Source organism: Juglans microcarpa x Juglans regia, chromosome 1S (genome assembly GCF_004785595.1).
Source record: "Juglans microcarpa x Juglans regia isolate MS1-56 chromosome 1S, Jm3101_v1.0, whole genome shotgun sequence".
NCBI lineage: Eukaryota > Viridiplantae > Streptophyta > Magnoliopsida > Fagales > Juglandaceae > Juglans > Juglans microcarpa x Juglans regia.
The window spans coordinates 9,496,482-9,521,780 of record NC_054595.1 but is presented as its reverse complement, the minus strand read 5'-3'; positions in this window follow the sequence as shown (position 1 = coordinate 9,521,780).

Below are 25,299 nucleotides of genomic sequence, written 5' to 3'. Positions count from 1 at the left end.
TCCTCAAAAGGATTCGACCTCGAATCTTCACCTACATCTAAAGGAGAAAGATCAGAAACATTGAAAGTAGCAGAAATATTATACTCACCTGGAAGATCCACTTTATATGCATTGTCATTAATTTTCTCAAGAATTTGGAAAGGTCCATCTCCTCGAGGATGCAACTCAGTCCTTCTTTGGGCTGAGAATCTTTTTTTGCGCATGTGAACCCAAACCCAATCTCCCGGCTCAAAGATGACACGCCTTCGCCCTTTATTGGCTTGGGAAGCAACCCTTTCATTCTTTTGGGCAATTTGAAGTCGTACCCTCTCATGAAGTGACTTCACCAACTCCGCCTTCTTTTGTCCATCCAAGCTACTCCTCCGGGATAGAGCATCAGCAACAATGCTCTCCTTACCTTTCTTGTAATGGATGACATTGGGAAACGTTTCAATGTATTCCATCCATCTAGCATGCCTTTTATTCAACTTACCTTGACCCTTCATGCTTCAATGATTCATGATCGGTGTGGATCACAAATTCCCTTGGCCATAGGTAGTGCTGCCAAGTCTCTAATGTACGAACAAGAGCATAAAGCTCTTTGTCATAAGTAGGGTACTTCAGGGATGCCTCACTTAGCTTTTCACTGAAGAAGGCTATGAGCCGCCTATCCTGCATCAAAACGGCTCCAATCCCTACTCCTGAGGCATCACATTCAATCTCAAAAGTTTTGTTAAAATCAGGTAATGCTAATACAGGTGCAGAGCACAACCTTTCTTTAATAGTGGTAAAAGCATTCACTTGATTAGCCCTCCAATGAAACCTAACATTCTTTTTAATTATCTCAGTGAGTGGTGCAGCAATAGTGCTAAAGTCTTTAACAAAATGTCAATAAAAGCTAGCTAAGCCATGAAAGCTTCTTACTTCAATGATGCTTTTTGGCGTTGGCCACTCTTGAAATTAGCATACAACTTCTCACATCACAACACATCAAACACATATCTCAAATGCTTAATATGTTCATTTAAGTCCTTGATGTACACTAAGATATCATCAAAGTACATAACCATAAACTGACCTATGAATGCACATAGGACATGGTTCATTAATCTCATGAAAGTACTGGGTGCATTTGTAAGTCCAAATGGCATAACCAACTATTCATAAAGCCATACTTAGTCTTAAAAGCAGTTTTCCATTTATCACCCTCTTTCATTTTAATTTGATGGTACCCACTTTTAAGATCAATTTTACTGAAAATACATGAGCCATGCAATTCATCAAGCATATCATCCACTCTAGGAATGGGATGGCGATTCTTTATCGTGATATTGTTGACCGCCCTGCAATCAACGCACATCCTCCACGTCCCATCCTTCTTTGGCACTAGCAGCACTGGTATTGCACAAGGGCTCATGCTCTCCCTCACGTACCCCTTGCTCATCAAATCCTCAACTTGCCTCTGAAGTTCCTTTGTCTCCTCTGGATTACTCCTATAGGCTGGTCAGTTTTAGTAGCCCCGGGCACAAAATCAATCTGGTGCTCAATGCCTCTAATGGGTGGCAACTCATTTGGCATCTCCTCTGGAAATACATCCTTAAACTCCTGCAACAAAGAAATAGCCAAACAAGGAAGAGACTGGTTAATTTCATTAAGAGTAAGATAAGACTCTTTATAGACAAGAAAAATCATAGGGCGATCTGCGAAGAGAGCCCTCTTAACCTCACTCTCTTTTGCATAGAAACTCACTTTTGCCTTTCCTTTTCTCTCTACAAACTCTCTTTCTTTTTTCTCTTATGGCTCCACTCTTTTTTCTTTACTCTCAGTCATCTCTCTACTTTCTTTTTCACTTTTTCTTTTATGCTCATTTTCACTCTCACTCTTTCTTTTTTGCTAATCACTTTTTCACTCTTTCTTTTTTGATCACTCTCATTTTCACTCTCTCTCTTTTAATCACTCTCATTTTCACTTTTTCAATTTTAGTTGGTCCTCATAGACCTGGCTTGGAGTTAAAAGGAACAAGCTTGATTGTTTTGCCCTCCTTTTCAAAGTTGTACATGTTCTTGAACCTATCATGTGTCACCCTCATATCATACTGCCACAGCCTCCCCAACAAAATATGGCCAGTATGCATAGGCACAACATCACAATGCACCTCATCCTGATACTTCCTAATAGAAAAAGTAACTAACACTTGTTTGTCCACCCTAACCTCCCCACAATCATTCAACCACTGCAATTTGTATAGTCTAGAGTGTTTTAAGGTTGGTAAATTCAATTTCTCAACCAAAGTAGTGTTAGCCACATTAGTACAACTCCCCCCATCAATAATCATACTACATACCTTATTGTTGACATGGCATCTACTATGAAAAATGTTCTCTCTTTGTTGCTCTGCATCATCCACCTTAATGTGTGCATTGAGAGCACGTCTGGCAACAAGAGACTCACCTGTTACGGGGTATACCACTCCATCATCATCACTAGCATCCAACCAACTCGGGCACCTCATCACTATCACCCTCACTCTCAGTCATCACCTCCCCATTGTCAGGCATAATCATCACCCTTCTATTTGGACATTGAGAAGCAATGTGCCCTGAACTCAAACACTTAAAACATTTAATGTCTCTATTCCGTGAAGGTTGGGATTCTACCTTGGATTTGTTGCTAGTTTCCTCATTTTTTCCCTTAGGTGGTTCGGTCTTTCTCTTTGCTTCAGCTGGATCACTCCTATCCCACTTTGATTTCCAAGTAGTGCTAGAAACCGAAGTGTATCTTGCTGTCCATTTTCTCTTTAAATGCCTCTCCACCGTCAAAGCCATGTGCACCATGTCCTCTATCTCAACATAATGCTGCAATTCAATTACATTGGCTATGTCCCTATTCAAACCACTAAAAAATCTAGACATGGTGGCCTCCTGATCCTCCTCTACAATAGCCCGAATCATCGCCACCTCGATCTCCTTATGGTAATCCTCCACACTCCTAGACCCCCTGTGTAAGATTTTGTAATTTCTGGTAAAGGTCTCTATAGTAATGGCTAGGTACAAATCTCCGCCTCATGAGAGTTTTCAACTCTCCCCATGTCTCTGCAGGCCTCTCATAATTCCTCCTCCAATTGGTCACTAATTGAGCCCACCAAATAATAGCATAATCAATGAACTCAATTACTGCCAGCTTCACTTTCTTCTCCTCAGAGTAATTATGGCAATCAAACACCAACTCTATTTTTTTCTCCCACTCTAGATAAACCTCAGGGTCAGCTCCACCTTGAAAAGATGGTATTTTCATTTTGATGCTCTCAAGGTCTCTATCTACACCATCCCGACCTCTGAGATTCCCCTCAAGTCCTCTTTCATGCCTAACTCTTCCATGTCTACCCAACCCAACTTCAGATGCTAAGTCTTCCTCATCCTCACCATCTCCCTCATTCTCATACTTATTTTCAACTCTATGCTCACGTCGCCTCCTATCTCTCCCACCTTGCAGATTTCTAATCGCTGCTTCTTGATAATCTATCCTATCCCTCACTTCACCCAACACAAAGTTCAACCGCTCAAACTGTTGTTGCATGGCTTGCAACACAAAGGATGAGTTATCTGCTCTCCCCTTGGTAATGCGCTGATGAGACATTATAAGGTGCTGCACAAAAGAATGTTAGTGGCAAAGAAGTAAACCTCACACACTCCCTTACGTGTTTACACTCGAATAATGACACTTCACTCGTGTTTCACTCTTAATTGATTTTTTCTCGATAATAGTCTCACACTCTCTTGCCTTTTACCTCAAGAGTTTTTCCATTCAAGTTCTTTAAGAACTAATTGAACTCAATCAAGACAAAGTAACCTTGTTTTATCCCAACTAGTAATTAGGTCCAAGAAACAAGAACAAGAGAAACACGGAATGAATGAAAACACAAAACGACACGTGAATTAAGGAAATTATACGAATGAAACAATAACTATAAGACAAGATACCAACTAGATGTATGCAGCCCATTTGACGATAAGGCTCAAGAAAAAATTTCGGATTTTTTTTTTCCCTTTCTTTTCTTTTATTTTCTTTTCTTTTCACCAACTGATTTATCACAATCAAGAATAAGCAATTGAGAAAACCCTAATCATAACTCAAAAACCCTAAGACAAGTGATATATGGCAGCCCCTAGAACAAGAGATTTCAGCCAACACAAATCCTAGAACAATGAAATTCAACAACCCTAACAATAGTGAAGAAATCCAGTAGCCACCTCTATTTTTTTTTTTTTTTGTAATCAATCTTAGAACAATGAAGCCCTAAAATTAAATATGCAAGAAATAAAAGAAAGAATCAGACCTGATTGGAAACCTTGTTCTGAATACCAAATGATATGAACCCGCGGGAATGAAATCCCTTGAACCTACAATCAATTTGAAAACTCTCCAAGAAAGCCAAAATCAAGTCAACAGATGGAGAACCTAGACCCGATGAGAACTCGTTTCAAGAACCTAAATTATATTAAAATCTAAACTCGTTGAAGAACCCGTCTCAAGAAGCCAGATTACAAAGGAGGAACGCCATAAAGGTTGTGATTTACTTTTGATAAGTTCAAGAGTTCAATCAAGAACAAGAGGAGAAAACTCAACTCACAAATAAAATTCAATATTGTCTAACTTTCAAATGAGGCTACAGGGAGTATTTAAACTAAACCTAATTAAAATCCTAGCCAAAATACAGCCCCTTTTACCCAAAATGCCCTGATGAACAGTGTCACGGCTATAGTATGGCTACAGTAACGCGACAATAACCTCTTGAAACCCTAGTTCTTAAAAAGTAACTTTCCAAATAAGACCTTGGCCAAAATACAAGGCCTTCCCGAAAACCCTAGTTCATTAAAAATAAGACGTGTGGGTCAAGTATCTTCAAGTCCACTTATTCTAAACTAATAAAATAAATCATTTAACCAAATTGGAAGCCTCCAATAACAATAAGTCCTATCTCTAAGTCATGTCTTCCACAACTTGAATAAAGTGGATCAAAACTGGTTCACCTTCTTTCAAGCCCATCTTGAGTGTTGGGCTCTTGCTAGTTTCATCCCAAGTGGATTGCACAAATCCGTGCATTACTTCCTTGATCTTCTTGGCCCTTGATCTTGTAATTGGCCCATCTGGAACTTGCAAATGACCTTTAAAAGTAGACTCACCTTGGTTCCCATCAATTTGTATTTGTTTTCCTTAGGAAGTCATTTCTCTATTAGGAGGACGTGTATTAGGTCGTTTATTGTTAAGATATAAAATAAAGAATAAAATCTACCTCTTTCCATTAGCTTAAACTTTTGGGACAAGTAGCGATTTTATATAGTATCAAAGCAGAGGTCTTGAGTTCGAACTCCGACTCTACACTCTATCCTATTTAATTAAATATTTTCCGTTTTGGGCCACCCATTAAGGAGGAGTCTAGCCCGCACGTAAGAGTGAATGTTAAAATATAAAATAAATAATAAAATCTACATCTTCCAATCAGCTTAAACTTTAGGGACAAGTGGTGAATTCACACGTATTTGGTATTTGAGTTACTAATCTAAAGTTTTGGTATCTGAGTTCAAACAGGTATTGATATACCGAAGAAGTCGCTAAGCAAAAGATATGCCATGGAAGTCACTGTAATAGGATTGGATGATGGTTGGAATATACTTTTGATGTGTTATATGAGGAGTGTCACCTTCATAGTTAGGTGAAAACAATTAATTCATGTGAGGGGATCAATATAAGATAAGTCCTTGGACGTGATGTTGCAAAACCAAGGATCATGATGATCACCAGACAGAGTTATGGCCTAGAAAGAAGCTAAGAATGGAGAGAAGAACAACTTGGATGTAGTCTCAATATGGTAGTTTCAGGATAGAATGGCACTTTGTTTTGACATGTACAAAAAAGGGAGTGAAAATAACTGAGATGTTTCTGCCCAGAAGAGCTGAATGATTAGATCTTAGAAAGAACTTGAAGGAAATGAGGAACAAGGAAAATGACATGTACTGATATCCAACAGAAATTTTGTGCAATCCCTCCTCTTTCATTTTCTGTGTGGATTTTCTTTTTCCAATTTTTACTGTTATTTTAGTTTGTGGGGTTTTAACCTGAATGGCCATCTGTTTTTCCTTCCATACCTCAGGCAGTACCTTGTCCTTGTGTCCCAAGGTGTGACAAACCAAGGCGTGTTGACCTTTATTACTCAAGTTGGTGCATTCGAGCTGGTAAATCACGTTGCTTTACTTTCTTGACTCAATTAACTTGTTTTGTTCTTGTTAATTTGACTCACTCACCCAGATGGATGAGGACTAAATTTGTAATTAATCCCAAAGTTTGAGTTACCATTCAACAGGTCGTTTTTAATTTGTTTTCCAAAAGTATATTTCAAATCCATGAAATCTATAGTCGATAGTTGATCTGTTTTATCGAAGTTGCATTCTAATGTACCGCTGTATACACTTGAAAGCAGAATTTTTGTTTAAAATAACAGAGGCTTCAATTTGTAGGTAGTTTGGGGTTTATACCAATGTTGTTTTCAGTGTTTTCATTGCTTATGTTCATCTATCTCCATCTTCATATGAGCATTTTCATAAATATAAATAAATATGATATTGTATGACATGAAATGCTTTCTATTAAAATTATTGAATTTGATACAGTATCTGATCTGAAGTAAGTTGCAACCTGAGGCTCATGCTTGTAGCCGTGCTGTCTCACATTAAAGTATCTAAACATCTCAATTTGGCTTTGGAAGTGATATGAGTATAACACTGTTTTTTAATAGCTCTCTGCCTCAAATCTTGCTTTCCTCATCTCGACTGATGATAAAATTATATCAATATAGGGATAAATTCCACAAATTTGACGTCATGTTAAATTGAACACAATGCTGGTATGACCCTAAAATTTGAGATCTATTTTGTTTTTCAGTATCATTTGGAATAATGCTTGTGAGGTTCTAGCTCTAAGCTTTTGTAATCTAAAACCTCTCTCATAAATTCTCAGTGAAATAACAAAATGTGCATATAATACTCATCCCAGTCATTAACAACACATTTTACTTTTGGGTATGTAATTTTAATAAGCATTTTGTATGTATCTCTGGAAGGGCTTTAATACCATCATAAGAGCTCGCAGGGTGCTGATAGGTCCCAAGACAGATATTCAAATGATAAGTGATTGTTTTCTCTTCGGGTGAGAACGTACCGCACAGTTTGGATAAAAATGATTTCTTGATCCCTTCATTGATAACTTTTGGCTACTTAAATAAGCAAAGACACGTACAAGAAAACCAAAATAAAAGGGAACTAGTAACTAATAGCAACTGGACTGAAACACACATAAAACAAAGCATGCAAATACATGTAAAAATAAAGCATAACTAACGGAAATAAAATGACGTAATACTCGCAACTACTGATATGAACCCGTGGGAATGAATTCCCTTGAACCCACAATCAATTTGAAAACTCCCCAAGAAAGCCAAAAATCAAGTCAAGGATGGAGAATCTAGACCCGATGAGAACCCGTTTCAAGAACCTAGATTATATTAAAATCTAGACCCGTTGAAGAACCCGTCTCAAGAACCCAGATTACAAAGGAGGAACGCCACAAAGGTTGTGATTTACCTTTGATAAGTTCAAGAGTTCAATCAAGAACAAGAGGAGAAAACTCAACTCACAAATAAAATTCAATATTGTCTGCCCTCACAAATGAGGCTACAAAGAGTTTTTAAATCCAAACCTAATCAAAACTCTAGCCAAAATAAAGCCCCTTTTTCCCAAAATTACCCTTGATGAACAGTACCGGCTACAGTACCCGCGGCTACAGTAACCCCAACAATAAATTGATGAAACCCTAGTTCCTAAAATGTAACTTTCCAAATAAGCCCTTGGCCAAAATACAAGGCCTTCCCAAAAACATAGTTCATAAGAAATAAGACATGTGAGCCAAGCATTTTCAATCCCACTTATTCTAAACTAGTAAAATAAATCATTTAACCAAATTAGAAGCCTCCAATAACAATAGGCCGTATCTCTAAATCATGTCTTCCTCAGCATGAATAAAGTGGATCAAAGCTGGTTCTTCTTCTTTAAGACCCATCTTCAGTGTTGGGCTCTTGCTGGCTTCATCCCAAGTGGATTGCACCAATCCTTGCATTGCTTCCTTGATCTTCTTAGCCCTTGATCTTGTAATTGGCCCATCTGGAACTTGCAAAGGATATTTAAGAGTAGGCCCACCTTGGTTCCTATCATTCCCCCTCTCCTCAAAAGGATTCGACCTCGAATCTTCACCTACATCAAAAGGAGAAAGATCAGAAACATTGAAAGTTGCAGAAACTTTATACTCACCTGGAAGATCCACTTTATATGCATTGTCATTAATTTTCTCAAGAATTTGGAAAGGTCCATCTCCTCGAGGATGTAACTTAGTCCTTCTATGGGCTGGGAATCTTTCTTTGCGCATGTGAACCCAAACCCAATCTCCTGGTTCAAAGATGACACGCCTTCGTCCTTTATTGGCTTGGGACGCAACCCTTTCATTCTTTTGGGCAATTTGAAGCCGTACCCTCTCATGAAGTGACTTCACCAACTCCGCCTTCTTTTGTCCATCCAAACTACTCCTGTCATCAACAGGTAAAGGCATCAAATCCAAAGGAGTAAGTGGATTAAATCCATAAACAATTTCGAAATGAGAGTATGAAGTAGTAGTATGCATCGTCCTATTATATGCAAACTCTATAAATGGCAAACAATCCTCCCAAGTTTTTAAATTCTTATGAACAACAGTGCGTAAAAGTTGAGTTAAAGTCCTATTAACTACTTCAGTCTGACCATCAGTCTGCGGATGACAAGTAGTGGAAAATAAGAGCTTAGTACCCAATTTCCCCCACAACACCTTCCAAAAGTAGCTAAGGAATTTAACATCCCTATCAGAAACAATACTCCTAGGTACACCATGGAGTCGCACTATCTCCCGGAAAAACAAGTCAGCTATGTTGGTTGCATCATCAGTTTTATGGCATGGAATGAAATGTGCCATCTTACTGAATCTATCCACAACCACAAAAATAGAATCTCTACCCCTTTTGGTCCTAGGCAGCCCCAAAACAAAGTCCACAGATATGTCTACCCATGGCTCACTAGGAACGGGTAAGGGTGTATACAACCCATGTGGCAAAACCTTAGATTTGGCCTTTCTACATGTAATGCACCTTCCACAAATACGGTTAACATCTCTCTTCATCTTAGGCCAAAAGAAATGTTCATGCAAAATGTCTAAAGTTTTCTTGACACCAAAGTGTCCCATTAATCCCCCACCATGTGCCTCACGCAACAATAACTCACGCATAGAACAATTTGGCAGACAAAGTTTGCTTTCTTTAAACAAATAACCATCATGCTTGTAAAACTTACCAAATGCCGCCTTATCACATGCCACATACACATTAGAAAAATCAGCGTCATCGGCATACATGTCTTTCACATATTCAAACCCAAGCATTTTAGCACTCATAGAAGTAAGAAGTACATACCTCCGGGATAGAGCATCAGCAACAATGTTCTCCTTACCTTGCTTGTAACGGATGACATAGGGAAATGTCTCAATATATTCCATCCATCTAGCATGCCTTTTATTCAACTTACCTTGACCCTTGAGATGCTTCAATGATTCATGATCGGTGTGGATCACAAATTCCCTTGGCCATAGGTAGTGCTGCCAAGTCTCTAATGCACGAACAAGAGCGTAAAGCTCTTTGTCATAAGTAGGGTAGTTCAAGGATGCTCCACTTAACTTTTCACTGAAGAAGGCTATGGGACGCCTATCTTGCATCAAAACAGCTCCAATCCCAATTCCTGAGGCATCACATTCAATCTCAAAAGCTTTGTTAAAATCAGGTAATGCTAACACAGGTACAGAGCACAACCTTTCTTTAATAGTGGCAAAAGCATTCTCTTGATTAGCCCCCCAATGAAACCCAACATTCTTTTTAATTACCTCAGTGAGTGGTGCAGTAATGGAGCTGAAGTCTTTAACAAAACGCCGATAAAAGCTTGCTAAGCCATGAAAGCTTCTTACCTCAGTGATGCCTTTTGGCGTTGGCCACTCCTTGATGGCCTTGACTTTCTCTTCATCCACCTCAATACCCTTCGTACTAACAACATAACCAAGAAAAACAACTTTTTTCATGCAAAAGGCACATTTCTTGAAATTAGCATACAACTTTTCACATCTCAACACATCAAACACATATCTCAAATGGTCAATATGTTTATTTAAGTTCTTGCTGTAGACTAAGATATCATCAAAGTACACAACCACAAACTTGCCTATGAATGCACGTAGGACATGGTTCATTAATCTCATGAAAGTACTGGGCGCATTTGTAAGTCCAAATGGCATAACCAACCATTCATAAAGCCCATATTTAGTCTTAAAACCAGTTTTCCATTCATCACCATCTTTCATTCTAATTTGATGGTACCCACTTTTAAGATCAATTTTACTGAAAATACATGAGCCATGCAATTCATCAAGCATATCATCCAATCTAGGAATGGGATGGCGATACTTTACCGTGATATTGTTGACCGCCCTGCAATCAATGCACATCCTCCACGTCCCATCCCTCTTTGGCACTAGTAGCACTGGTACAGCACATGGGCTCATGCTCTCCCTCACGTACCCCCGGCTCATCAAATCCTCAACCTGCCTCTGAAGCTCCTTTGTCTCCTCTGGATTACTCCTATAGGCTGGTCGGTTTGGAATAGCAGCCCCGGGCACAAAATCAATCTGGTGCTCAATGCCTCTAATGGGTGGCAACTCATTTGGCATCTCATCCGGGAATACATCCTCAAACTCCTGCAACAAAGAAACAGCCAAACTAGGAAGAAACTGGTTAGTTTCATCAAGAGTAAGATAAGACTCTTTATAGACAAGAAAAATCATAGGGCGATCTGCGAAGAAAGCCCTCTTAACCTCACTCTCTCTTGCATAGAAACTCACTTTTGCCTTTCCTTTTCTCTCAGAAGACTCTCTTTCTTTTTTCTCTAGTGGCTCTACTCTTTTTTCTTTACTCTCAGCCACCTCTCTACTTTCTTTTTCACTCTTTCTTTTATGCTCTTTTTCTCTTTTCTCTTTAATTGTCTCTCCACCTTCATAGCCATGTGCACCATGTCCTCTATCTCCACATAATGTTGTAATTCAATTACATCGGCTATGTCCCTATTTAACCCACTCAAAAATCTAGCCATGGTGGCCTCTCGGTCCTCCTCTACATTAGCCCGAATCATCGCCACCTCCATCTCCTTATGGTAATCCTCTACACTCCTAGACCCCTGTGTAAGATTTTGTAATTTCTGGTAAAGGTCTCTATAGTAATGGCTAGGAACAAATCTCCGCCTCATGAGAGCTTTCAACTCTCCCCATGTCTCTATAGGCGTCTCATAATTCCTCCTCCTATTGGTCACTAATTGATCCTACCAAATAATAGCATAATCAGTGAATTCAATTACCGCCAACTTCACTTTCTTCTCCTCAGAGTAATTATGGCAATCAAACACCAACTCTATTTTTTTCTCCCACTCTAGATAAACCTCAGGGTCAGTTCTACCTTGGAAAGGTGGTATTTTCATTTTGATGCTACCAAGGTCTCCATCTACACCATCCCGACCCCTTAGATTCCCTTCAAATCCTCTTTCATGCCTAACTCTTCTATTTCTACCCTACCCAACGTCAGATGCTAAGTCTTCCTCATCCTCACCATCTCCTTCATTCTCATACTGATTTTCAACTCTATACTCACGTCGCCTCCTGTCCCTCCCACCTTGTAGATTTCTAATCGCTGCTTCTTGATGATCCATCCTATCCCTCACTTCACCCAACACCAAGTTCAACCGCTCAAACTGTTGTTGCATGGCTTGCAACACAAAGGATGAGTTATCTGCTCTCCCCCTTGGTGATGCGCTACTCCGATGAGACATTATCAGGCGCTACACAAAAGAATGTTAGTGGGAAAAAAAAAAATAAACCTCACACACTCCCTCACGTGTTTACACTCGAATAATGACACTCCACTCGTGTTTCACTCTTAATTGGCTTTTTTCGATAATAGTCTCACACTCTCTTGCCTTTTACCTCAAGAGTTTTCCCACTCCAGTTCTTTAAGAACTAATTGACTCAATCAAGACAAAGCAACTTTGTTTTATCCCAACTAGTAATTAGGTCCAAGAAACAAGAACAAGAGAAACACGGAAGGAATGAAAAAAAAATGGCACATGAATCAAGGAAATTATACGAATGAAACAGTTAACAATAAGACAAGATACCAACTAAAATCACCCCCATTGATGATAAGGCTCAAGAAAAAAATCCTCGAATTTTTTTTTTTTCCTTTCTTTTCTTTTCTTTTCTTTTCTTTTCTTTTCTTTTCCTTTCACCAACTGATTTGATCACAAACAAGAATAAGCAGTGGAGAAAACCCTAACAATAACTCAGAAACCCTTGGGCAAGTGATATACGGCAGCCCCTAGAACAAGAGATTTCAGCCAACACAAACACTAGAACAATGATTTTCAGCAACCCTAACAATAGTGAAGAAGTCTGCTAACCACCACTATTTTTTTTTTTTTTTTGTAATCAATCCTAGAACAATGAAGCCCTAGAATTAAATATGCAAGAAATAAAAGATAGAATAAGACCTGATTGGAAACCTTGCTCTGAATACCAAATGATATGAACCCGTGGGAATGAATTCCCTTGAACCCACAATCAATTTGAAAACTCTCCAAGAAAGCCAAAAATCAAGTCAAGGATGGAGAATCTAGACCCGATGAGAACCCGTTTCAAGAACCTAGATTATATAAAATCTAGACCCGTTGAAGAACCTGTCTCAAGAACCCAGATTACAAAGGAGGAACGCCACAAAGGTTGTGATTTACCTTTGATAAGTTCAAGAGTTCAATCAAGAACAAGAGGAGAAAACTCAACTCACAAATAAAATTCAATATTGTCTGCCCTCACAAATGAGGCTACAAAGAGTTTTTAAATCCAAACCTAATCAAAACCCTAGCCAAAATAAAGCCCCTTTTTCCCAAAATTACCCTTGATGAACAGTACCGGCTACAGTACCCACGGCTACAGTAACCCCAACAATAAATTGATGAAACCCTAGTTCCTAAAATGTAACTTTCCGAATAAGCCCTTGGCCAAAATACAAGGCTTTCCCAAAAACATAGTTCATAAGAAATAAGACATGTGAGCCAAGCATTTTCAATCCCACTTATTCTAAACTAGTAAAATAAATCATTTAACCAAATTAGAAGCCTCCAATAACAATAGGCCGTATCTCTAAGTCATGTCTTCCACAGCATGAATAAAGTGGATCAAAGCTGGTTCTTCTTCTTTCAGACCCATCTTCAGTGTTGGGCTCTTGCTGGCTTCATCCCAAGTGGATTGCACCAATCCTTGCATTGCTTCCTTGATCTTCTTGGCCCTTGATTTTGTAATTGGCCCATCTGGAACTTGCAAAGGATCTTTAAGAGTAGGCCCACCTTGGTTCCTATCAACTACTGAGGACCCATTCCACTTCTGCATGTTCAGCCACGACCTACGTGGTCCCGTCCGCTGTCTACATTGCATACATGCGAGATCTTCAAGTAATGACCCAGTCCACGCCACATGCATACGACGAGATTTGGCTTTGGTTTCTCTTAGACTTACGTGGCCTATCAATACTCCTCCCATTAAGTGGATCCTTGTCCTCAAGGTCCTTAGTTGGGAACATTTGCAGCAGCTTTTTCGTCTAGCCAATTGCTGGTGGACCCAGACCTGTTTGAAGATCGTTTGCTACTGGTATAGGTGCAGCTTCAAAAGTACATACTACCGATTTCGAACGAAACATCCCTCCTCAATTGGTTGCTCTTCGGTGACATCTTCACAGATAATGTTGCTGCTACCATCGTATCCTTCCAGCATGAGTAGCTGTGACCCTTGACACCGGTGACCTGCAGTAAAATGCTCATTACAATTAAAACATAGACCTTGAGCTCGCAGCTACGGCATTTCATCCAAAGTCAGTTGCCGAACAGGAGCTGCAAGTGCGGCTGGTGATGCCCAAGTTGCTGGCGGAAGAGCTAACGGGGTTCTCACCGATAGTGGAGGATGTCCTAACGTCCTTTGTCTCAATAGTTGGTCATCTTTCATTTGTGCTAAGCTGATGGCTTCCTTTAAGGTTTGAGGCTTAAACATTCAGTTACCATCCGAGATGTCCGTTTTTAAGCCACCTATAAATGTTCCCACAAGATCTCTTTAGGTCCAGCCTCGTACCTGATTGCCCAAGCGCTTGAATTCTCACTGGTAATCACGCAAAGAACCATCATATCTTATCCTTGAAAGAGCTTCATCAAAATCTTTGCACTCCGAGGGCCCAAAGCAAGCCCAAAGTTTGTCTTCAAAATTTGCCCACGAGAGAGCACATCCTTTGATATGAACCCGTGGGAATGAATTCCCTTGAACCCACAATCAATTTGAAATCTCCCCAAGAAAGTCAAAAATCAAGTCAAGGATGGAGAATCTAGACCCGATGAGAACCCGTTTCAAGAACCTAGATTATATTAAAATCTAGACCCGATGAAGAACCCATCTCAAGAACCCAGATTACAAAGGAGAAACGCCACAAAGGTTGTGATTTACCTTTGATAAGTTCAAGAGTTCAATCAAGAACAAAAGGAGAAAACTCAACTCACAAATAAAATTCAATATTGTCTGATCTTCAAATGAGGCTACAAGGAGTATTTAAACTAAACCTAATTAAAACCCTAGCCAAAATAAAGCCCCCTTTTACCCAAAATGCCCCGGATGAACAGTGTCACGCTACAGTACCACGGCTACAGTACGTGATGGGAACCAAGGTGGGCCTAGTCTTAAAAAGATCATTTGTAAATTCTAGATGGGTCAATTACAAGATCAAGGAACAAGAAGATCAAGGAAGCAATGCACGGATTGGTGCAATCCATTTGGGATGAAGCTAGCAAGAGCCCAACACTCAAGATGGGCTTGAAAGAAGGAGAACCAGCTTTGATCCACTTGATTCAAGCTGTGGAAGACATGGCTTAGTAATAGGGCCTATTGTTATTTGAGACTTCAAATTTGGTTAAATGATTTATTTTATTAGTTTAGAATAAGTGGGATTGAAGATGTCTGGCCCACACGTCTTATTTTCAATGAACTAGAGTTTTCAAGAAGGCCTTGTATTTTGGCCAAGGGCTTACTTAGAAAGTTACTTTTAGGAATTAGGGTTTCAAGAGGTACTGTAGCGTTACTGTAGCGTTACTGTAGCCGTGGTACTGTAGCGTGACACTGTTCATCCGGGGCATTTTGGGTAAAAGGGGGCTTTATTTTGGCTAGGGTTTTAATTAGGTTTAGTTTAAATACTCCTTGTAGCCTCATTTGAAGATCAGACAATATTGAATTTTATTTGTGAGTTGAGTTTTCTCCTCTTGTTCTTGATTGAACTCTTGAACTTATCAAAGGTAAATCACAACCTTTGTGGCGTTCCTCCTTTGTAATCTGGGTTCTTGAGACGGGTTCTTCATCGGGTCTAGATTTTAATATAATCTAGGTTCTTGAAACGGGTTCTCATCGGGTCTAGATTCTCCATCCTTGACTTGATTTTTGGCTTTCTTGGGGTGTTTTCAAATTGATTGTGGGTTCAAGGGAATTCATTCTCACGGGTTCATATCAGTACGGCTACAGTAACGCTACAGTACCTCTTAAAACCCTAATTCCTAAAAGTAACTTTCCAAGTAAGCCCTTGGCCAAAATACAAGGCCTTCTTGAAAACTCTAGTTCATTGAAAATAAGACGTGTGGGCCAGACATCTTCAATCCCACTTATTCTAAACTAATAAAATAAATCATTTAACCAAATTTGAAGTCTCAAATAACAATAGGCCCTATCACTAAGCCATGTCTTCCACAGCTTGAATCAAGTGGATCAAAGCTGGTTCTCCTTCTTTCAAGCCCATCTTGAGTGTTGGGCTCTTGCTAGCTTCATCCCAAATGGATTGCACCAATCCGTGCATTGCTTCCTTGATCTTCTTGTTCCTTGATCTTGTAATTGACCCATCTAGAATTTACAAATGATCTTTAAGACTAGGCCCACCTTGGTTCCCATCATCCTTCTTCTCAGAATGTCTTGCGGATCCACTGCCACCACTGGTTGGCCTCTCCTTCCAAGTGGTAGGAGGCCAAAGAAACTTTATGGGCTTTGAGAGTATTCTGGAACTCAAAAAATTGGTTCCCTCGTATAAATTCTTGGAGTCTCATGTCATTTTATTCCTCCTTATTCCTTGTTTCTTGTTTCTTGGATCTATATTACTGGTTGGAATAATACAAGGATGTATTGTCTTGATTTAGTTTAACTAGTTCTTAAAGAACTTGAGCGGGAAAACTACTAAGGTAAAAGGTAAGAGAGTGTGAGACTATTATCGGGAAAAAGCCAATTAAGAGTGAAACACAAGTGGAGTGCCATTATTCGAGTGTAAACATATAAAGGAGTGTTTCATTTTGATTGAACTCTTGAACTTATCAAAGGTAAATCACAACCTTTGTGGCATTCCTCCTTTGTAATCTAGGTTCTTGAGACGGATTCTTCAACAGGTCTAGATTTTGATATAATCTAGGTTTTTGAAATAAGTTCTCATCGGGTTTAGGTCTTTCCATCCATTGACTTGAATTTGGCTTTCTTGGAAAGTTTTCAAATTGATTGTGGGTTCAAGAGATTTCATTCATGTGGGTTCATATCAGATCATCTCCTGAGAATCGAGGAAATTCATGTTTCGCTGTTTTGGAGGATACAACCTGCCGTCCCCCATCATGGCCTTCACAGTATTGGTTATCGTAGTTTGGAGGCTCCTGGTTTGCGAGCAATACATTAGAGAGGTGATTGAGGATTTCTTCCAAATGTCGAAGCCTATAGGCCATGCCATGCTCCATCTTGTGTAACTCATCTTGCATTCCACCGCGCCCTGCCTCTAACTACTCAATACGTTCTTTATTGGTTTCCATAAATAATCTGGCTCTAAGGCTAATGATAGGTCCCAACATAGATATTCAAATGATAAATGAAATGTTTTCTCTTTGGGTGAGAAAGTATTGCACGGTTTGGATAAAAATGATTTCTTGATCCCTTCGTTGATAAATTTTGGTTGCTTAAATAAGCATAGCCACGTACAAAAAAACCAAAATAAAAGGGAACTAGTAACTAATAACAATTGGACTGAAACACACGTAAAACAGAGCATGCAAATACATGTAAAAACATAGCATAACTAATGGAAATAAAATGACATAAAACTTGCAACTACTTAAGGACCCATTCCACTTCTGTACGTTCAGCCACGGCCCAGTCCACACTGTGTTGTTCTTCACTTCGTTAATGGTCCTGTCTACTGTCTATGTTGCATGCATACGAGATCTTCACGTAATGACCCAGTCTACGCCGCATACATACAACGTGATTTGGCTTTGTTTTCTCTTAGACTTACATGGCCTACCAGGTGCCACCCTGGGCTTGGCTTATGAGGGTCCAACAAGTCACACAATGCTCAAACCTCCCTAAACCAACCCCCACCCCCCCCAAAAAAAAATACTCAATAGGGCTTCGGTCAATTTTTTAAGAGGAACGCCCACCTGCTTGTCCCAGGACCATTAGGATATTCACTCATTTAAAACAAGTGGATAGCCCGAAGGCACTGGGATTCACATTTCAAATAGTGGACAAGGCAGTTAGTCTAGGTGATCTTAAGAAGATAAGCCCTCTATTTAAAGGATTTAGGTATGCTAATGAAAGGGCTTTCAAACAATTGACTCTAAGAATACTCATATCATTAGTGACTTAGGCATCAAAGAGGTCCCCTTCAACCCCCAAGCCTTCTTACTCTTTGGTTGTATGAGATCAGGAGTGCATAGCAGTGAAACACGTCCTCAACAATCTCAAAATGGAACGAAAAGAAAATGCGAAATAGAACATTTCATTCTGTGATTTAAGGGTAATTGTTTCCCGGAGCAATATGAGAAGAAACAAATTAACAAAACATTGAAAAACCAGTACTCTGTTCTTTTGGTTGGAAAAATATTTTCTACCTTATTTCTTAACTAATTTCTCTTCCTTTTTAAGACATCCGCTAATTCAAGAGTAAGGTAGTCGAATCTTAGATGACTAAACAAATAATCTTTGCCGAACGGCTGCTTCAGAAACTAAAGAATTGTGATCTGCAGCACTACTTTTCACACAGCAGAACTACTGGCCCACCAAAGTTTCAAAGCAGTGCAATCCATCGAACTGTGGTGCTAACTTTGGCATCCTTGAGGTCTTCACCTCTTCCTTTGCTTCTGTCACCATATTTATGATACATGCCCTAATCCCACGTCCATGTTCCTGAATGTAAAACAAACACAGTACAGTTCTAAAATTCCAAAGAAAAGGAAGTTGGTGTTGCAGGATGATGAAAGAAGCTTAGAGATGGCACTGGATAAATGTCTGAGGATTTGTTACCTGCGGTTGTTTAGAGGGTTTTCTATCCAAGAAATAAATAGCAGCAGCAGCAGCAGCAACAAAAGCAGGTACGGTTGCATAAATAGTTCCCAAAGCCATTGCACCCCAGGAAAGCTTCTACGATTCTTAGAAGAGACAATTTGACCTTTTAATGGCAGTATACATAGAGAGAGAGGGAGGGAGGGAGGGAAGGAGAAAGTAAAGGCATTTTAGGATGCCTTGGTGCTGAAGTTAAGCAAGGAATGGTGTGGAAAGGAGGAAAATGGTAGAAGCAAAAGCAAAGCGGAAAAGTTTAGGCTGCATTTGGACGTTGAATTGAGTTCAGTTGAGTTGAGTTCTTTATAAATAGTAGTGAGTTGAGTAGTAAAGAGAATTATATGGAACCAATCTAAAATGAGTTTAAAGTGTATTTAGATATTAAGATGGGTTTAACACTTTTTATCCGAAATTGAAAAAGGTTGTAGGTCCCATGTATAAAAATATTTTTAAGTTGAAAAAGGTTGTGGATCCTATGTGTAAGAAGGTTTTGAGTTGGGATGAGTTTAGTAATTTGAGAGTTGAGTGTTTAGATGTTAGATTCAACTTAAAATTAGACTGAACAAGTTGAGTTCAGTAACCAAATGAAGTTAATGTTAGAAACTACAACACTATTATACCATTATCTACTTTGATGATGTGTCGATGTCTATAATCTTTGGATTTTAGTCTTGCTAATGAGAATAAGTGATCGTTTAGATACACAAAATCAAACCATCTCATCTCATCTCATCATTATAATTTTTTCAAACTCCCACACAAAATATGATAAATAATTTAACAAATCTCAAAATAAAAATAATATTAAAAATTTATATTATAATAATATTTTATTCAATTTTTAACAAAATATCTCATCTTATCTGAACTGTGTAACCAAATAAAGTCTTAAGAAATATTGAGCACTATCTCAACAATAGAATGAAATAATGCAAACTTTTTACATTTTTTTTTTTTATAACAACAGCAAATTGCATTCATACTATAACAAGTACAGAATAAGGTAATACCTAAGCCTTGTGTTTACTTAGCGGCATCTAGAATAACACGATTATAAATAAAACCACGACATTGGTGCCACCATTGTACAGTATCATCCACATTATGAGCATATCTTTTAACATTTTAAATGGGATAAAAGGCTCATTTCTAGACTCCATTTTGCTTGTCATGCAAAGAGTAACCTTTGTGAGGAGTCAATTAAAGATGCCTTGATCGATTGAGAAATTCTATTTTTCGTCTTGAATTTTATCATTTATAATTATACCATTTAAAAAAAATCTTACTTTGACACATTTTGATGTAATTAATTGACCCGTAAAACCACTTAAAATATATAATACTTGTTGAAGTGATGAAAAATTACAAAATCAGAGATGAAAGCAATCATTGTTATAAAGTAGATACAACGGATAACATTAAACTTTATCAGTTTATGGGTTTAGTTTTATGTAATATTTTTGTGTATGTTGCAGTTCTCTAGCCTTATCTGGGGAGTAAATAATTGTACATATAATTAAAGTAAGTCAAGTTTTGATCACACGATTGCTCATCAGTTTAGAGAAGGGAATAAAGTGACAGATTTTCTGGCAGGGCAAGGTGAGGAGGGGAACAATTGTACATATGTGAACACCGATGATTTGTCCCACCGTGTGAAAGGTTTGCTTAGATCGAATTATCTTGGTTTACCTAACTTTAGGCATTAATTGTTTTGGTTTGGGTTTTCTTTGGTTGGATGTTATGGTTTATTGGCAATATTATTTGTGACGTTTTGTTAGTAGTATTGTTTGTTTAGGTTTTTCTCCGTCACAAGTGAGGGTTTGATTCAATAAAGTTTAGAGTTTCCGTTCTCCTTTCATAAAAAAAAAATAATAAATAATAATAAATAAAGTAAGCCACGTTATATAAAGTGCACCGACCAAAGAGCCATAGCCAATATGTATTATTATCATTTATCTTACACTTTCATATTCTTGAAGATTTTACGATCTTATAGATTGGATAGATTTTACGATCTTATGATTTGATAGCGCTTGGAAGAGTTCTGCTAGATACAGGCAAGTTGGACACCAATCGCTTACCAAATGCTGAGGTGGATTGAGTCATGTCAGATGTCATTTGAAAAAAAAAAAACAAAAAAGAAAAGAAGAGAAATGATATGAACCCGCGGGAATGAATTCCCTTGAACCCACAATCAATTTGAAAACTCCCCAAGAAAGCCAAAAATCAAGTCAAGGATGGAGAATCTAGACCCAATGAGAACCCGTTTCAAGAACCTAGATTATATTAAAATCTAGACCTGTTGAAGAACCCGTCTCAAGAACCCAGATTACAAAGGAGGAACGCCACAAAGGTTGTGATTTACCTTTGATAAGTTCAAGAGTTCAATCAAGAACAAGAGGAGAAAACTCAACTCACAAATAAAATTCAATATTGTCTAATCTCTCAAATGAGGCTACAAAGAGTTTTTAAACCCAAACCTAATCAAAACCCTAGCCAAAATAAAGCCCCTTTTTCCCAAAATTACCCTTGATGAACAGTACGGCTACAGTACCCGCGGCTACAGTAACCCCAACAATAAATTGATGAAACCCTAGTTCCTAAAATGTAACTTTCCAAATAAGCCCTTGGCCAAAATACAAGGCCTTCCCAAAAACATAGTTCATAAGAAATAAGACATGTGAGCCAAGCATTTTCAATCCCACTTATTCTAAACTAGTAAAATAAATCATTTAACCAAATTAGAAGCCTCCAATAACAATAGGCCGTATCTCTAAATCATGTCTTCCTCAGCATGAATAAAGTGGATCAAAGCTGGTTCTTCTTCTTTAAGACCCATCTTCAGTGTTGGGCTCTTGCTGGCTTCATCCCAAGTGGATTGCACCAATCCTTGCATTGCTTCCTTGATCTTCTTGGCCCTTGATCTTGTAATTGGCCCATCTGGAACTTGCAAAGGATCTTTAAGAGTAGGCCCACCTTGGTTCCTATCATTCCCCCTCTCCTCAAAAGGATTCGACCTCGAATCTTCACCTACATCAAAAGGAGAAAGATCAGAAACATTGAAAGTTGCAGAAACTTTATACTCACCTGGAAGATCCACTTTATATGCATTGTCATTAATTTTCTCAAGAATTTGGAAAGGTCCATCTCCTCGAGGATGTAACTTAGTCCTTCTATGGGTTGGGAATCTTTCTTTGCGCATGTGAACCCAAACCCAATCTCCTGGTTCAAAGATGACACGCCTTCGTCCTTTATTGGCTTGGGACGCAACCCTTTCATTCTTTTGGGCAATTTGAAGCCGTACCCTCTCATGAAGTGACTTCACTAACTCCGCCTTCTTTTGTCCATCCAAACTACTCCTCCGGGATAGAGCATCAGCAACAATGTTCTCCTTACCTTGCTTGTAACGGATGACATAGGGAAATGTCTCAATGTATTCCATCCATCTAGCATGCCTTTTATTCAACTTACCTTGACCCTTGAGATGCTTCAATGATTCATGATCGGTGTGGATCACAAATTCCCTTGGCCATAGGTAGTGCTGCCAAGTCTCTAATGCACGAACAAGAGCGTAAAGCTCTTTGTCATAAGTATGGTAGTTCAGGGATGCCCCACTTAACTTTTCACTGAAGAAGGCTATGGGACGCCTATCTTGCATCAAAACGGCTCCAATCCCAACTCTTGAGGCATCACATTCAATCTCAAAAGCTTTGTTAAAATCAGGTAATGCTAACACAGGTGCAGAGCACAACCTTTCTTTAATAGTGGCAAAAGCATTCTCTTGATTAGCCCCCCAATGAAACCCAACATTCTTTTTAATTACCTCAGTGAGTGGTGCAGTAATGGTGCTGAAGTCTTTAACAAAACGCCGATAAAAGCTTGCTAAGCCATGAAAGCTTCTTACCTCAGTGATGCTTTTTGGCGTTGGCCACTCCTTGATGGCCTTGACTTTCTCTTCATCCACCTCAATACCCTTCGTACTAACAACATAACCAAGAAAAATAACTTTTTCCATGCAAAAGGCACATTTCTTGAAATTAGCATACAACTTTTCACATCTCAACACATCAAACACATATCTCAAATGGTCAATATGTTCATTTAAGTTCTTGCTGTACACTAAGATATCATCAAAGTACACAACCACAAACTTGCCTATGAATGCACGTAGGACATGGTTCATTAATCTCATGAAAGTACTGGGCGCATTTGTAAGTCCAAATGGCATAACCAACCATTCATAAAGCCCATATTTAGTCTTAAAAGCAGTTTTCCATTCATCACCCTCTTTCATTCTAATTTGATGGTACCCACTTTTAAGATCAATTTTACTGAAAATACATGAGCCATGCAATTCATCAAGCATATCATCCAATCTAGGAATGGGATGGCGATACTTTACCGTGATATTGTTGACCGCCCTGCAATCAATGCACATCCTCCACGTCCCATCCTTCTTTGGCACCAGTAGCACTGGTACAGCACAGGGGCTCATGCTCTCCCTCACGTACCCCCTGCTCATCAAATCTTCAACTTGCCTCTGAAGCTCCTTTGTCTCCTCTGGATTACTCCTATAGGCTGGTCGGTTTGGAATAGCATCCTCGGGCACAAAATCAATCTGGTGCTCAATGCCTCTAATGGGTGGCAACTCATTTGGCATCTCATCCGGGAATACATCCTCAAACTCCTGCAACAAAGAAACAGCCAAACTAGGAAGAAACTGGTTTGTTTCATCAAGAGTAAGATAAGACTCTTTATAGACAAGAAAAATCATAGGGCGATCTGCGAAGAAAGCCCTCTTAACCTCACTCTCTCTTGCATAGAAACTCACTTTTGCCTTTCCTTTTCTCTCAGAAGACTCTCTTTCTTTTTTCTCTAGTGGCTCTACTCTTTTTTCTTTACTCTCAGCCACCTCTCTACTTTCTTTTTCACTCTTTCTTTTATGCTCTTTTTCACTCTCACTCTTTCTTTTTTGCTCAATCTCTTTTTTACTCTTCCTTTTTTTATCACTCTCATTTTCACTCTTTCTCTTCTGATCACTCTCATTTTCACTTTTTCTTTTTTGAGCAACCTCACTTTTCAATTTCAATTGGTCCTCATAGACCTGGCTTGGAGTTAAAGGAGCAAGCTTAATTGTTTTGCCCTCCTTTTCAAAGCTGTACATGTTCTTGAACCCATCATGTGTCACCCTCCTATCATACTGCCATGGCCTCCCCAACAAAATATGGCCCGCATGCATAGGCACAACATCACAAAGCACCTCATCCTGATACTTCCCAATAGAAAAAGTAACTAACACTTGTTTATCCACCCTAACCTCTCCACAATCATTCAACCACTGCAATTTGTATGGTCTAGAGTGTTTTAAGGTTGGTAAATTCAATTTCTCAACCAAAGTAGTGCTAGCCACATTAGTACAACTCCCTCCATCAATGATCATACTACATACCTTATTGTTAACATGGCATCTAGTATGGAAAATGTTCTCTCTCTGTTGCTCTGCATCATCCACCTTAATGTGTGCATTAAGAGCACGCCTGGCAACAACAGACTCACCTGTCACAGGGTATACCACTCCATCATCATCACTAGCATCATCCAACTCGGGCACCTCATCACTATCATCCTCACTCTCAGTCATCACCTCTCCATTGTCACGCATAATCATCACCCTCCTATTTGGACATTGAGAAGCAATGTGCCCTGAACCCAAACACTTAAAACATTTGATATCTCTATTCCGTGAAGGTTGGGATTCTACCTTGGGTTTGTTGCTAGTTCCCTCATCTTTTCCCTTAGGTGGTTCGGTCTTTCTCTTTGCTTCACCTGGATCATTCCTATCCCATTTTGATTTCCAAGTAGTGCTAGAAACCGAAGTGTACCTTGCTGTCCCTTTTCTCTTTAATTGTCTCTCCACCTTCATAGCCATGTGCACCATGTCCTCTATCTCCACATAATGTTGTAATTCAATTACATTGGCTATGTCCCTATTTAACCCACTCAAAAATCTAGCCATGGTGGCCTCTCGGTCCTCCTCTACATTAGCCCGAATCATCGCCACCTCCATCTCCTTATGGTAATCCTCTACACTCCTAGACCCCTGTGTAAGATTTTGTAATTTCTGGTAAAGGTCTCTATAGTAATGGCTAGGAACAAATCTCCGCCTCATGAGAGCTTTCAACTCTCCCCATGTCTCTATAGGCCTCTCATAATTCCTCCTCCTATTGGTCACTAATTGATCCCACCAAATAATAGCATAATCAGTGAATTCAATTACCGCCAACTTCACTTTCTTCTCCTCAGAGTAATTATGGCAATCAAACACCAACTCTATTTTTTTCTCCCACTCTAGATAAACCTCAGGGTCAGTTCTACCTTGGAAAGGTGGTATTTTCATTTTGATGCTACCAAGGTCTCCATCTACACCATCCCGACCCCTTAGATTCCCCTCAAATCCTCTTTCATGCCTAACTCTTCTATTTCTACCCGACCCAACGTCAGATGCTAAGTCTTCCTCATCCTCACCATCTCCTTCATTCTCATACTGATTTTCAACTCTATGCTCACGTCGCCTCCTGTCCCTCCCACCTTGTAGATTTCTAATCGCTGCTTCTTGATGATCCATCCTATCCCTCACTTCACCCAACACCAAGTTCAACCGCTCAAACTGTTGTTGCATGGCTTGCAACACAAAGGATGAGTTATCTGCTCTCCCCC